This window comes from Cervus canadensis, chromosome 12 (genome assembly GCF_019320065.1).
Source record: "Cervus canadensis isolate Bull #8, Minnesota chromosome 12, ASM1932006v1, whole genome shotgun sequence".
Lineage (NCBI taxonomy): Eukaryota > Metazoa > Chordata > Mammalia > Artiodactyla > Cervidae > Cervus > Cervus canadensis.
This window is the reverse complement of record NC_057397.1, coordinates 37,047,604-37,060,733: the sequence shown is the minus strand read 5'-3', so window position 1 is coordinate 37,060,733 and position 13,130 is coordinate 37,047,604. Positions and strand designations below refer to the sequence as shown.

The following is a 13,130-nucleotide window of genomic DNA, read 5'->3' as shown; positions in this document are numbered from 1 at the left end:
AGTCTTTAATTTCATTTTGAAATAGTTAAGTCAAATTATCAAGCATTACATTAAATAAAACTTTTATGTTTAGTTTTCAAACTAAATCTGCTCATGAATATTAGAAATATTAATACTTTGGTGAAAAAAGTGAAAGTGTTAGTTGCTCAATCATGTTACTTGTAACACGCCACTTCTGTTATGTATTAATATTTTGGTGGGGGTCACTTACTCCTCGCCCATTATATTTCTGTGAAACTGAATTTGTCTCCTTATCTCAGGCCAGGAGAAGAGGTGAAGGGACTTAACTGGTAGGCAAATTTGGGAAGAATAATCAGGGGTGTATAGCCCCAATCATGCCCTCTTTTGGGGGGAGCAAGCTGCCTACAAGCTTCCATAGAGGGTCACACAGAAAGGAATTCCTACTATCTGAATTCTTGATAAACTATGACATGAATAAATTACAGTATATATAAAATAGCAAAGACATAATTTAAAAAATTATGCTTCAATATGTTATCTTCTCACAAATCCTAAAACACATAACCAGGTTAATTTTGCCAATGAGTTCAGCCTAACAAGTGTAAAAAATCCATAAGCCCAATATTGATGTTGATAGTAAGATATATACTCAAACTCAGAAGCTGAAAAATTTGCATTAGAAGCTAAAGGTAAATTAGAAAGTCTCACACAAAGTGCCAGCTACATATGCTTAACACATATTTTAGTTTCTATTCTACAATAAAAATTGTATTTCTACAGTTTATTGTAAATGAAAAATAAGACTGGGAACTGGGTATTACCTTCTTGGCACTTTATAATAAAAACAATAAATGAATAAATAAAAAACCTCATTGAAGCTGTAGGTTTCCAGTGCTCATCAATATAACTGATCCATGAGCCATTAGTGGGTCATAAAATAAGAAAGCTCAATAAAATAATCATAATCTCACATGTTTATTTAGTTCTGAGACTTAAATGATGGACCTTTGTACCTGACCATGCCTAGAGACAGTTTCATTATATATACACACACACAAATGCACACACAAACATGCTTATGCTCATGGTCTCTCTTTCTCTTAATTGTGTAAACTCACATACACACATGTTCATGGGATATCTATAAATACATCATAGCTTTTCTTTCATAAACAACAAAGGGCTTAGTTTTCTTTTAAAAATAAATGGTTTAATTTTTATGGATTTTATTAGTTTAATTTTATGGATTTAATTTTTAAATGGATGCTATTTAAATTATAATGTGTAATTCTTGACCTCTGAATTGCCTCTGAATGGCAGATAAACCCACATGAAAAAGAAAGATTCCTCTTAGATGAACACACTTTGACACTTTACAACTATATTTCTAGCACCTGAACTTGTTTCAACATTATCAAGTTCTTTTAAGTAGGTTTTCAGGACATGAAATCCAAGATTTTCATACGATAGTCTTCTTTCTAACTTCCTAACTGACACACAACTTGGTATATATAATTATAATTTCTCAAGTAACAGAAGAGTTTAAGACAAGTTGAAGGGGAATCAGGACATGCTTCTTACAAAGAAAATTAAATATCTTTACATACTTAATGATGTCTCTTTTTAGTAACACAAAATTAGTAGGCTAATGCCACATCATGATTTGAACTGTTTTCCCTAGCTAATCTTCAACTCATAAAAAGCAATGTTTATTGACTGTCTTTCTTCAAGTTTCTCTTATCCACAAGCAGTAACTGCTCCCATCCTTTCTGGTCTTAATCATTAGATTTCAGAAAAAAAGAATTATCTTCCTTCGCAGGTAATCTCTTTCACTAGAGTTTTGGTTCTTCTTTAGATTCATTTCTAATCCATATCTAGAAGCCTTCTCTGTTGACTCACCCTAGCTGACCACAAAGATTTTCATCTCCTCCCTACCTTCACAAAAACTTTGTAACTCTACTATCCTACCTTTTTGCTAATATTTTTTTTCTCAGATGGCAGTTCTAAGATATTGTTTACTATCTGAGTTCCATTTAATCATCACCCACTCACTCGTTTTTAACCTCTCTCCACTCTAGTCATGCCAAGAAACTTTTTCTTTACGGTTGTCATCAGTCAAGGCCACAATTTCCTTAGCCTGTGCTGACTTTTTTACATAGTCCTCAATCTGGTCTTTCCAATTCCAATTAAGTTTATTCTTATCTGACAGATTAATCTTTCTACTGTGTAGTTTGGTTAAATCTTCTTAATTTTGAGACAGTGGAGGACAGAAGATTCTTAATGATTTTTCAATAGCTACAGATTCAGGAATTGATGCTTTTGAACTGATCATGTTGGAGAAAACTCTTGAGAGTCCCTTGGACTACAAGGAGCTCAAACCAGTCAACCCTAAAGGAGATCAGCCTTCAACCCTGAATATTCATTGGAAGGACTGATGCTGAAGCTGAAACTCCAATACTTTGGCCACCTGATGCAAAGAACTGACTCCATGGAAAAGACCCTGATGCTGGGGAAGATTGAAGGCGGGAGAAGAAGGGGATGACAGAGGATGAGATGGTTGGATGACATCACTGACTCTATGGACATGAGTTTGAGCAAGCTCTGGTGATTGGTAATGGACAGGGAAGCCTGGTGTGCTGCAGTCCATGGGGTTGCAAAGTGTCAGACACAACTGAGCAACTGAACTGAACTGAACTGAAAGAACCAGGTGTATATTTCTTCCCCTAAATAAGCTTTATCATGATTAACTATTCTTTTTTTTGAAACTTCAGAAGTGTTTATTTTTTTTCTCTCTTTTTTTTCCATTTATTTTTATTAGTTGGAGGCTAATTACTTTACAATATTGTAGTGGTTTTTGCCATACATTGACATGAATCAGTACTTCTGTTTAGCAAAACCATTAAAGCATTCACGTATTCTATAAAGCATTCACGTATCTGCCTCAAACTTCACCATCCCCTTTGTGTAAGACAGTATCTTTCAAACATCCTTAACTATGACCTACAGTGAGACATACATTTTAAGTTGTGACCAAGTATACACAAAATTATACACATGTATTTTATATCAGTATCACATAAATCTATACAATTTTCAGGACATACTGACACTCTATAAGTTTGAATAGGTAAATCATAATCCATTAAACTTATTTCATCACCCAGTAATGAAGTACAACCCACTGTTTAAACACCCTGGTCTAGATTGTCTAAATCTTTGCCCTTTTCCTAGATTTGATTCAATTGTATACTTCATTAAGCCATTCATTCATTCATTCCATTCAAGAAGACAAGTAGTAATCCCAGTTGGATGTCAGGCATTTCTGTGTGTACTGGGAACAAAATGACAATGAACAAACAAGTCCCCCCACCCCACCTCAGGGAGTTTGCCATGTCCACCCTCAAAGGATAACAAAGTATTTACCTATTCTAACCATTTCACAGCTGTATCATGCGCCTTTATATTTCCTCATCTTTCATATCTAAATTCCATATCTACAAGTAGACAGTGATATCCTTCGAGAGAAGAATCTCAATTTTGCATGTTGCCTTCTGGACCATCACAAGGTAAGGGGAACCATACAGTAAGGGTAAAAAAACTACTAAGTTCAATCCTTAGCTCATCACTTACCAGTCTGCAAGTTCAGGCCAGTCACTCAACTTCTCTCAAATGCAGTTTTCTCATCTGTAAAATGAGAGGGTGGAGTCACATAAGCCGTTTTCAAATTTTACTGCACAAAATCTTCAGGACTCAGTGGAGATTCCAAAGCATGACAATAAAGGGTCTTTACTCAGAATAGAGGATCCCCATCTCCTGCCTCAAGTACAACTTACAACTTTGTTTTTAAAAGAGTCTTGATGCTTTAAAAGAAAAGTCAGTTTGCTAAGCCCCAAGATTTTGCAATCATGTGCTCATCTTGTCCATAGTTCAAGGAAGAATAAGGTAGGAAGAACAGAGGGACCGTAGGAGGAAGAGAAGAGAGAAGAGAAAATAGTTTTAATAGAGAGTAAACTACTACGTTTCAGGAATTATGTTAGGATTGGTATAAATGCTACCTTACTTTTCTGTATTCAACAATTTCACAAGGTAGGGATTTATTACGCCCCTTTTACACACAAGGAAAATGAAGTTCAGAAAGGTCAGATAACTTGATCAAGTACCTAATATAGAAACAGTGAGGCCAAAATCTATTCTTCCATCATTTCAAGTTTCCCTTAAAGGAAGCTAACACAGATATTACATTTGTTTTTTAAGTTTTTTAAAAATTTTCTTTAGATTTCACCTGACTGGATCCTCACAACTTTGAGGAATATACTTCAGCATTATCCTTATTTTGCCAGTTAGGAAATCATGCTTCAGAGGAATGAAAGTGATCTGCCTATAACTGAATTCAACAAGGGCGAAGATGGAATGAAATAGCTGAATTCATATTCTGTGCTCTTTCCATACACCAAATTGCCTCCTTTAAAAGAAACAGAAATAGGGAAACAATAAGAGGGAAGGAGGCAGAGAGGATGGGACAGGTGGAGAATTATAACAATTCCACTGCTTACTTACAATGGCTAGTGAATCAGATAATTTAATGGAAAGCACCTTGAAAAATCTGAATCACTGCATCAATGTGTCATCTTTATTAACTATTCATACAATGTGCATTAAAGATGACATTTTATATGTTGGTAAAACTCCATGTGGTAATTGCAAATATATAAGAGCTATGTAATGAATTAATTACTTAGACAATACAATAGAAACTCATATAAAAGAGGGACAATCTGACACTCTCAAGATTATGATACAAGAATTGGTTACCTATGCCGGCTTTCTGTTCATGATATACAGTCCATACTGGCAGTAGAATAATTCAAATTTTCAATTTTTCTTGGATTTCATCACAAACTCAATCAAAGCCTGAAAGTCAGTATTTTAATATCCTTGCACCATGTGAAAAATAATAGCATGCTCTACTACCTGAACTCTTAGAGCATTTTTTATTTTGATTGTCTTCCCATTATACTGAGACACTGTCAGGACTTTATCAGGAAGATCATCCAAACAAACTAGAGCATTATTAAGGTTCCAGCAGTGCAGTAACTCACTGAATGTATGAGTGATTAAAAGCCATACAGTTGTGACAAGGACCATAAGGAGATCAGACAAAGACGCTACATGTCTTTAAAAGGAAAAAAAAAAAAAGAGGACTAGAATGATTTAACCCCTTGTCTCTTCTACCAGTACTAAAGCTGCAGTATTAATTGATCAATATTTAAAGCCTTGTGTGACTGGATTCCTTAGAACAAACAATTTCCAAAGGTCAAAACAGGAAAATACAATTAGCACAGAATTACAGCATACCTACTGGCTTGTCGAGTTGCCAGCGTTCCAAAAATCATATTTAACATATAACATGATGCTCTGACATTAGTAAAACATTACTGCTTTTGTAATTTATCACTGACTACAGCTACACTTTTTTATTTCATTGGATTATTTGTACTTAGAAATATAGTCCCATTTCATTTGACATTCAGAAATCTATTCACTAAATACTTCCTACTTGCCAGACATTGCATTGTTCATGGGAAATACGGTGCAACTGAGAATAGATGCTCTTTGGAGGAATGAACAATTCAGGGTGAGAGAGAAAGAGCTAAACTAATTTTAAAAATAGAATATAATTGAAAAAATGCCTACGCCATATAGTTAAATAAACCAATCTTTAAAAACAAACATAGTACCAAAATGTTAACTGTATTTTCTTAAGCAGAGAACAGTGATTGTTATAGACTTTATTTTCTTCTTTACATTATATATGTCACTTCATTTTTATAAAGTCTTTTTTCTTAATACTTTTATAATCTAAAGTAAAGAATCCAAGAAAGAAATTCTTTAATGGATATTTGGGTAGAATGCTATGAAAACCCCAGAAGACCCGTGACTAAGTCAGGCAAAGCCTGGGGGCAGAAGTGACATCTAAACTGGTTCTGGAAGGTGAATTGGGGTTTACTAAGTGGAGGAGACAGTAGATGATGGTCAAGGACATGAGAGAATCATCTAGAAGGTTTGGAAGTCAGTATTCCACATAGTTTGAGTGGCAGATAGAGGAGAGGAGGTGGAAGCTGAAGGTTCCCCAGGTTAAGAGTTCAAATTCTAAAGAGTTGTATGTATGCAGATGCTGTCCTAGAAACCTACAGATTTCAGTCAGTGCAGAGTCAGGGTCCTAGCAGTTGAGGCCTCCAAATGTGGGACACTCTCAGATTCTTTTCTGTAAGGTGCTTTGGGCACCAAACATCTGTGAGGAAAAATTCTTGGTTAAAGATGAAAACTTCGAATGGAGTAAAAATGGAGTGAGGGGATTTGAAAGGTGCACTGCATTGGAACCAACAGGATCTGTTCACCAGGGATGCTAAGGAAGAAAAACTTGAAGGTCACAGAGAGATCTGGTGATGGGAAATTAAAGAGCAAAATAATTAATATAAATGAAGAACTGATGAAATAACAGTGCATACTGAGGATAAGGTCTCTGAAGAATATTGGCTGGACGATTTGAAACACAGATCTTTTGTGTGTGTGTGTGTGGTTGTAACACAGATCTTATATTCATGAGACAGTCTGAAGACCTTTCCCATCTGATTTTCACCACTAAGATCCAACCAGTCCATCCTAAAGGAGATCAGTCCTGGGTGTTCATTGGAAGGACTGAAGCTGAAGCTGAAACTCCAATACTTTGGCCACCTCATGCAAAGAGTTGACCCATTGGAAAAGACCTCGATGCTGGGAGGGATTGGGGGCAGGAGGAGAGGGGACGACAGAGGATGAGATGGCTGGATGGCATCACCGACTAGATGGACATGAGTTTGAATAAACTCCGGGAGTTGGTGATGGACAGGGAGGCCTGGCGTGCTGCGATTCATGGGGTCGCAAAGAGTTGGACACGACTGAGCGACTGAACTGAACTGAACCGAACTAAAGGTAAAGTGACTAAGTAAGGGCTTCCCTGGTGGCTCAGCAGTAAAGAATCCACCTGCCAAGACAGGAGACATGGGTTCAGTCTCTGGGTCGGGAAGATACCCTGGATAAGGAAATGGCAGCCCATTCCAGTATTCTTGCCTGGAAAATTACATGGTCAGAGAACATTGGCGGGCTACAGTCCACAGGGTTTACAAAAGAATCGGACAAGATTTAGTGACTAAACAACAACAAAAGAAAAGAAGTAACACTTTTAATCTTGTAAATGAAACTCTTTAAAATTTCGTGTGAAGTTTCTGATAACAGCAAAATAAACAAAAAGGTATATGCATCAAGAATACTTGTATTTCTATTCATATACTTTCTTCCTGATATAAACTGGATTATTGTCCCAATTATTGAGTTTCTTACACTAGGACTTCCACCCTGTGCTGTTCAATTTTATAGTGCCTCCCACTGTGGGGGAGATATACTTTCTCACCCCACTTATGTTGGACTTGGCCATGCAATTGCTTTGACTAATAGAATGTTAGTGGACATGGTGTAACAGAAACTTTAGCTGATGGCATGGCTTGGCTTGCTCTCTCCTGCACCTATGATCTGCCACAAAAAGAAAACACACCACTGCTCCTTCAGCCTGAACCTCAGGCCTGAAACCTAACCAGAAGCCTGAAGTGTAGACTTAACCCAAGGGAGCCTCGCCTAGATCAGCCACTTTACACCCCCGGGACTGTAAAAATATATAAAACATCAATAAGTCACTGAGCATTTTATGATTTTATACTGTAATAATAGCTGATTAGTACAGCTTTTCCTTTATCTCCAAGTAAAGAAAATGAAGGGTTTTTTTTTTTTCCTCCCATAATATTTTGGTAAGGACTCTGCCTCCAATATAGGAGACCTGGATTCAATCCCTGGATCAGGAAGATCCCCTGGAGAAGGGAATGGCAACCTACTCTAGAATTCTTGTCTGGAAAATCCCATGGACGGAGGAGCCTGGTGGCCTATACAGTCCAAAATGTAGTTTGGACTGTAAATCATGTAAAATGTAAAATCATAATATACCTGTTAAGATACATATTATGTGAAATAATCCCATGCAGAAAACCCCAAAAGTTTGAAGATAATACCAGCAGATAAAGGGATACGTCATGTTCATGAATAAGATTACTCAATAAATCAGGGTTTTCACCTCTTTGCAAGTTAATCAACAAAGTTACAGCATTTCCAATTAAAATGCAAGCATGATATTTTTGTGAATATCAATAAGGTCATTCTAAGTATTTTTAAGTTCATTCTAAGTATATAGTATTGAAAAGAATAAGAGTAGCTAAGACAGTCTTGAAGATAATATCTTATTTGATTTTATGCACAAATGGTATTTTTTATAGTTTAAAAAATTAATATAAATTTAAAAATATAAATAATTACAGAACTAGAAAGAGACCTTACAGATTAAACATACAATAACCAAAACATAAAATGCACTGAAGACTAAAAAGTAAGCAACAAGATATTTTTTATGCAAAGATTAAAAGTGGAAAAGGAATAAAAAGATAAAATAAAAGACAAGAGATGAAAACTAATCTAGGACATCCAACTAATAGAGATGACAATGAGAAAATAAAAACAAAGAAATGGGAAAAAAGAAATCATCAAAGAAAAAACTAGAAAATATCTTCAGATTAAAACAAGACAATAAGTTTCAAAATTCAACAGGTCTATGGGGATTCAAATGCTATGAGTGAAAAAAAGGCCCACATCCATATCCTTTTGAAATTTTGGGATACTGCATTCTGAGACTGATAGAAAAACATGTAGAGCTTCACATGGGAAATTTTCAGGGAGAAAAAAAAAAAAACCTCTGAGACTTTAAGGGGAAAAATTAAATAAGGATAAGGTAACAGCAAATTTATAGCAGGAAGCAAAACAAAACACAATTCAGGATAAAAATAAACCTGTAGGGAAAAGTTAAGGCCCAGATATAAAGCAAATGTAAATTTGGAATGATGTCAAGCAATGGACTTAAAAAATAGACAAAAAAGAATCTCCATGGACATGGTGAACTTTTTCCCTAGTGTGTCCTAGGCTTCCTGGCACTGGCCTCTATCTAAGAACACAGCACACTAGTTGTGACTCGGCGTTACACAATGTTTGTGGAGTGCCGACACTGTTTAAAGGGCTTCCCTGATAGTTCAGTTGGTAAAGAATCCACCTGCAATGCAGAAGACCCTGGTTTGATTCCTGGGTGGGGAAGATCGTTAGAGAAGGGCTAGGCTAACCACTCCAGTATTCTTGGGCTTCCCTTGTGGCTCAGCTGCTAAAGAATCCACCTGCAATGCAGGAGGCCTGGGTTCAATCTCTGGGTTGGGAAGATCCCCTGGAGAAGGGAAAGGCTTCCCACTCCAGTATTCTGGCCTGAAGAATTCCAGGGTTGCAAAGAGTCAGGGAAGCCCAAGAATACTGGAGTGGGTAACCTATCCCTTCTCCAGCAGATCTTCCCCACCCAGGAATGGAATCGGGGTCTACCAACTGAGCTATCAAGGAAATTCAGAAAGACAGGACTAATCAACTTTCACTTTCAACACTGTTTACACATTTCCAACATTTAGTCAATATGTTTAAAAAAAAAAAAAGACAGTCATAGAAAGAATGAAAACATAAACACCTTGACAATATAAAAGTTAAGCTGACTAAAAACATTAGCCTGAGGGGGAAGGAGAAGTGGAGGGCTGGGTAGAAAGTGAACAGTATAGATTTGCTGGGAAAAAAGAAATAAACGTTTACCTACATTATTTTGAGTTATAAATTAATTGATAGAAAAACAAAACTAAAAATATAAATGTCAAATATTGAGAGGAGGGACAAGGAAAGGTGGGGTAAGCAAAATGAGACAGATCCTCAAGTTTCACATCAGAAGTCAACAAAATCAGTTCAAAGTTGATGGTCATGTGATCAAGAATTGCAGAGTAGCAGTCCAGAGGAAAACAACTTAAAATCCACAGGTAGGAATTAACCTCTGAGAACATGATTAGAATGAGGGAATGATAAGGCAAAAACGGTACTGGCGTTATAACTCTCCTAAAACATGAGATTGTGATTTATCTTAATAAAACATTTTTAAAAGACTGACACATTTCCCCTGAAACTACTAGCTGTACACTAACAATAACAAACAATAAAGAAAACTTCACCTTAAATAACTAAGTACCTAAAATGGGATGAGGTAAAGCTATCATCAAGTTAATGAATTAATTCAAAATGCCCAAATTTAACATTACAGTAAAAAACAAAGCAGGCTTCAATACTAAAGAAAAAAGAGGGAATATTGAGCAGCAGCATATTATCTGTAGACCATCTACCAGCTAACTGTTTAAATAGGCTTCCGGTTGTTACAAGAGCTTCCCTGGTGGCTCAGATGGTAAAGAGTCTGCTTGCAATGCAGGAGACCTGGGTTCCATCCCAGAGTAGGGAAAATCCCCTGGAGAAGGAAATTGCAACCCACTCCAGTATTCTTGCCTGGAGAAATCCATGGACAAAGGAGCCTGGCAGGCTACAGTCCTTGGGATCACAAAGAGCCAGACATGACTGACTAACACACACACACACACACACACACACACACACACCCCGGTTGTTATAAGGATAAACTTTAGTATAATTTACCACCATACAATTCCAAAGAAATGGTACTAAGAGATTTGTCTCAGGTTGTACAGGTAGTCAATGATGGAGTAGGACTTTTTCTGAAATAAACCACTTCATTATATACTATATACATAGTACATAATATATACATATTACACACTGTCATCATTTTAGTGATCATTAATCTTGCTGATTAATATTTGGGGCTACTAAGTTATAATATCAAAGTATTAATTTCAAAATACTGCACAGTACATTTATCTAGATCTACTTTGGCTTCCATGGTAGGCAAGATAATGACCTTTTGAAGACACTCTAATCCCTGGAAGCTGTCTGATTACATTACCTTACGTGGCAGAGTGACTGCAGATGTGATGTGTGTTAGTTTTGCAGTCGTGCCCAACTTTGTGACCCCATGGACTGTAGCCCGCCAGGCTCCTCTGTCAATGGGATTTCCCAGGCAAGAATGCTGGAATGATTTGCCTTTCCCTCCTCCAGGGCATCTTTCAACCCAGGCATTGAACCCAGGTCTCCTGCACTGCAGGCAGATTCTTTACCATCTGAGCCACCAGGAAAGCCCTCATGAAGCAGAAATAATGAAGAATCTTTAAATAAGGAGATTATCCTAGATAATCTGGGTGGGCCCAATGTAGTTATAAGAGTTCTTTTTAAAAAAAATCCTTATTTTATATTGGAATATAGCCAGTTAACAATGCTGTTTCAGGTGGACAACAAAGGGACTCAGCCATACATGTATCCATTCTCCCCCAAACTCCCCTCCCATCCAGGCTACCACCTAACACTGAGCAGAATTCCCTGTCCTATATAGCAGGACCTTGTTGGTTACCCACTCTAAATATAGCAGAGTGTACAGGTCGATCCCAAACTCCCTAAATATCCCTTCTCCCTATTCTTCCCCCCAGCAACCATAAGTTTGTTCTCTATGAGTCTGCTTCTATTTCATAAATTAGTGTATTTGTATCATTTCTTTTTAGATTCCACACATAAGGGATATCATATGGTATTTCTCCTTCTCTGTCTGACTTCATTCAGCATGACATTCTCTATGTGCATCCATTTTGCTTCAAATGGCATTATTTCATCTTTTTAATGCCAGAGTAATATTCCAAGAGTTATTAAAACATGGGACAGGGAGACAAGAGAGTCAGAAAAGAAGATGCAATGACAGGAATAAAGGTTAGATTTATGGGGTTCTTGGTTTTGAAGACGGAAGAAGGGGCCATGAGCCAAGGAATGGAGGAGGACCGTAGAAGCAGAAAAAGGCATGAGAATGTGTTCTCCCCTAGAGCCTCCAGAGGAATGCAGCCTTACTGACACCTCGAATCTAGTTCAATCCCTCATGGGACTTCTGACCTCCAGAGCTGTAAAATAATAAACCTGTGCTATGTCAAGCCACTCAGATTGTGGTAACTTGTTACAATAGAATTAAGAAGCTAATACAGAATCATCTCCAGAATCAGAAAAGATCTGGGCTTAAGCCTTGTCTCTGCTATGTGATTTTAAGCAAGATTCCTAACCTCTATAAACCTCTGGCTTCTTTATCTGCAAAGGTGAATTTATAAAATACACATATTCAGGCAAGTTTGGTGACTATTAATCTACAGTTAGAGTTCATTAAAATATTAGTATTAAGTACTAATTGTAGAAGAAAAAAGTAAATTTTTTAGAAAAAAATAGTTGATTGTTTTTTGCTTCCAAACCCCCAAAGTTAGCTAGCCAGTGAGTCTTCATAACATATTGTCTACGAGTTGAAATATGAAGAGGGAAAACTCCTCCAATATTGAAACCACTTCATGATTTGAGCTTATTCAGTCTACTCCTTTAATATCCAGCCTCTTTGGGGAAGAGGCAATATCCTTGACTAGCTATAAATTTATGAGTGTAGTTGTTTTTATGGCTCTGAATGTAATAGAACCTAAGTAAATACTGATAAGTTCTCTATTCTTCTGAGAAGTTTCCACCCACATAATATTGTCCTATCATTGGAAATCCCCACAGTTTTGATAAGAATGAAGGTAAGAACTCTTTTATATATAACACTTGTCAATTAGAATCAGAACAACATTCATCACTTTACTTGGAAAGGCTATGGGGTTTTTAAAAACCCACTTGAAGTCTATATAATGAAATTTTGCCCTTATTGTCTTTTGAGTGACTTCAGCTGGTTTGGGAGGTTAAGGCTGGTTTTCAAGTTTATTTTTTTCAAGCATCCTTTAACATGGTTTGCATTTATAGATTAAGTAGTAAACTGAATTAAAGGAAATAAGCATTTTCCATCACCACAATCTCCCCACGTAAATAGACTAAATTTGAAAACCACATTCATTTTCCAATATAAGGCTAGGTACTGTCTTCATGAACTAGGCCTATAGGGAACTATATTAACTCTTTCAAACCACTTAGTTACCAGTCATTTTCAGGAATTCACAGTGTTCCTGTGAATTGGAACACAGTGTTTTTAAAGAGATTTTTTTCTCAGATGCAATGTATTGATTTAACCTTTCCGTGTACAGGATCATAACATGGCACAA

The 13,130-nt window shown here is 36.6% G+C and overlaps 1 protein-coding gene across 1 annotated transcript in view; it reads right to left on the bottom strand.

Annotated features, from left to right (window-relative positions):
* The window catches only part of HNF4G (hepatocyte nuclear factor 4 gamma), a 127,535-nt gene that overhangs the window by 74,937 nt on the left and 39,468 nt on the right, over positions 1-13,130 (bottom strand). Inside the window, exon 2 of the mRNA XM_043484138.1 lies at positions 3,592-3,645. The gene's annotated coding sequence lies outside the window, so the exon portion shown is untranslated. The remainder of the gene's footprint in view (positions 1-3,591; positions 3,646-13,130) is intronic.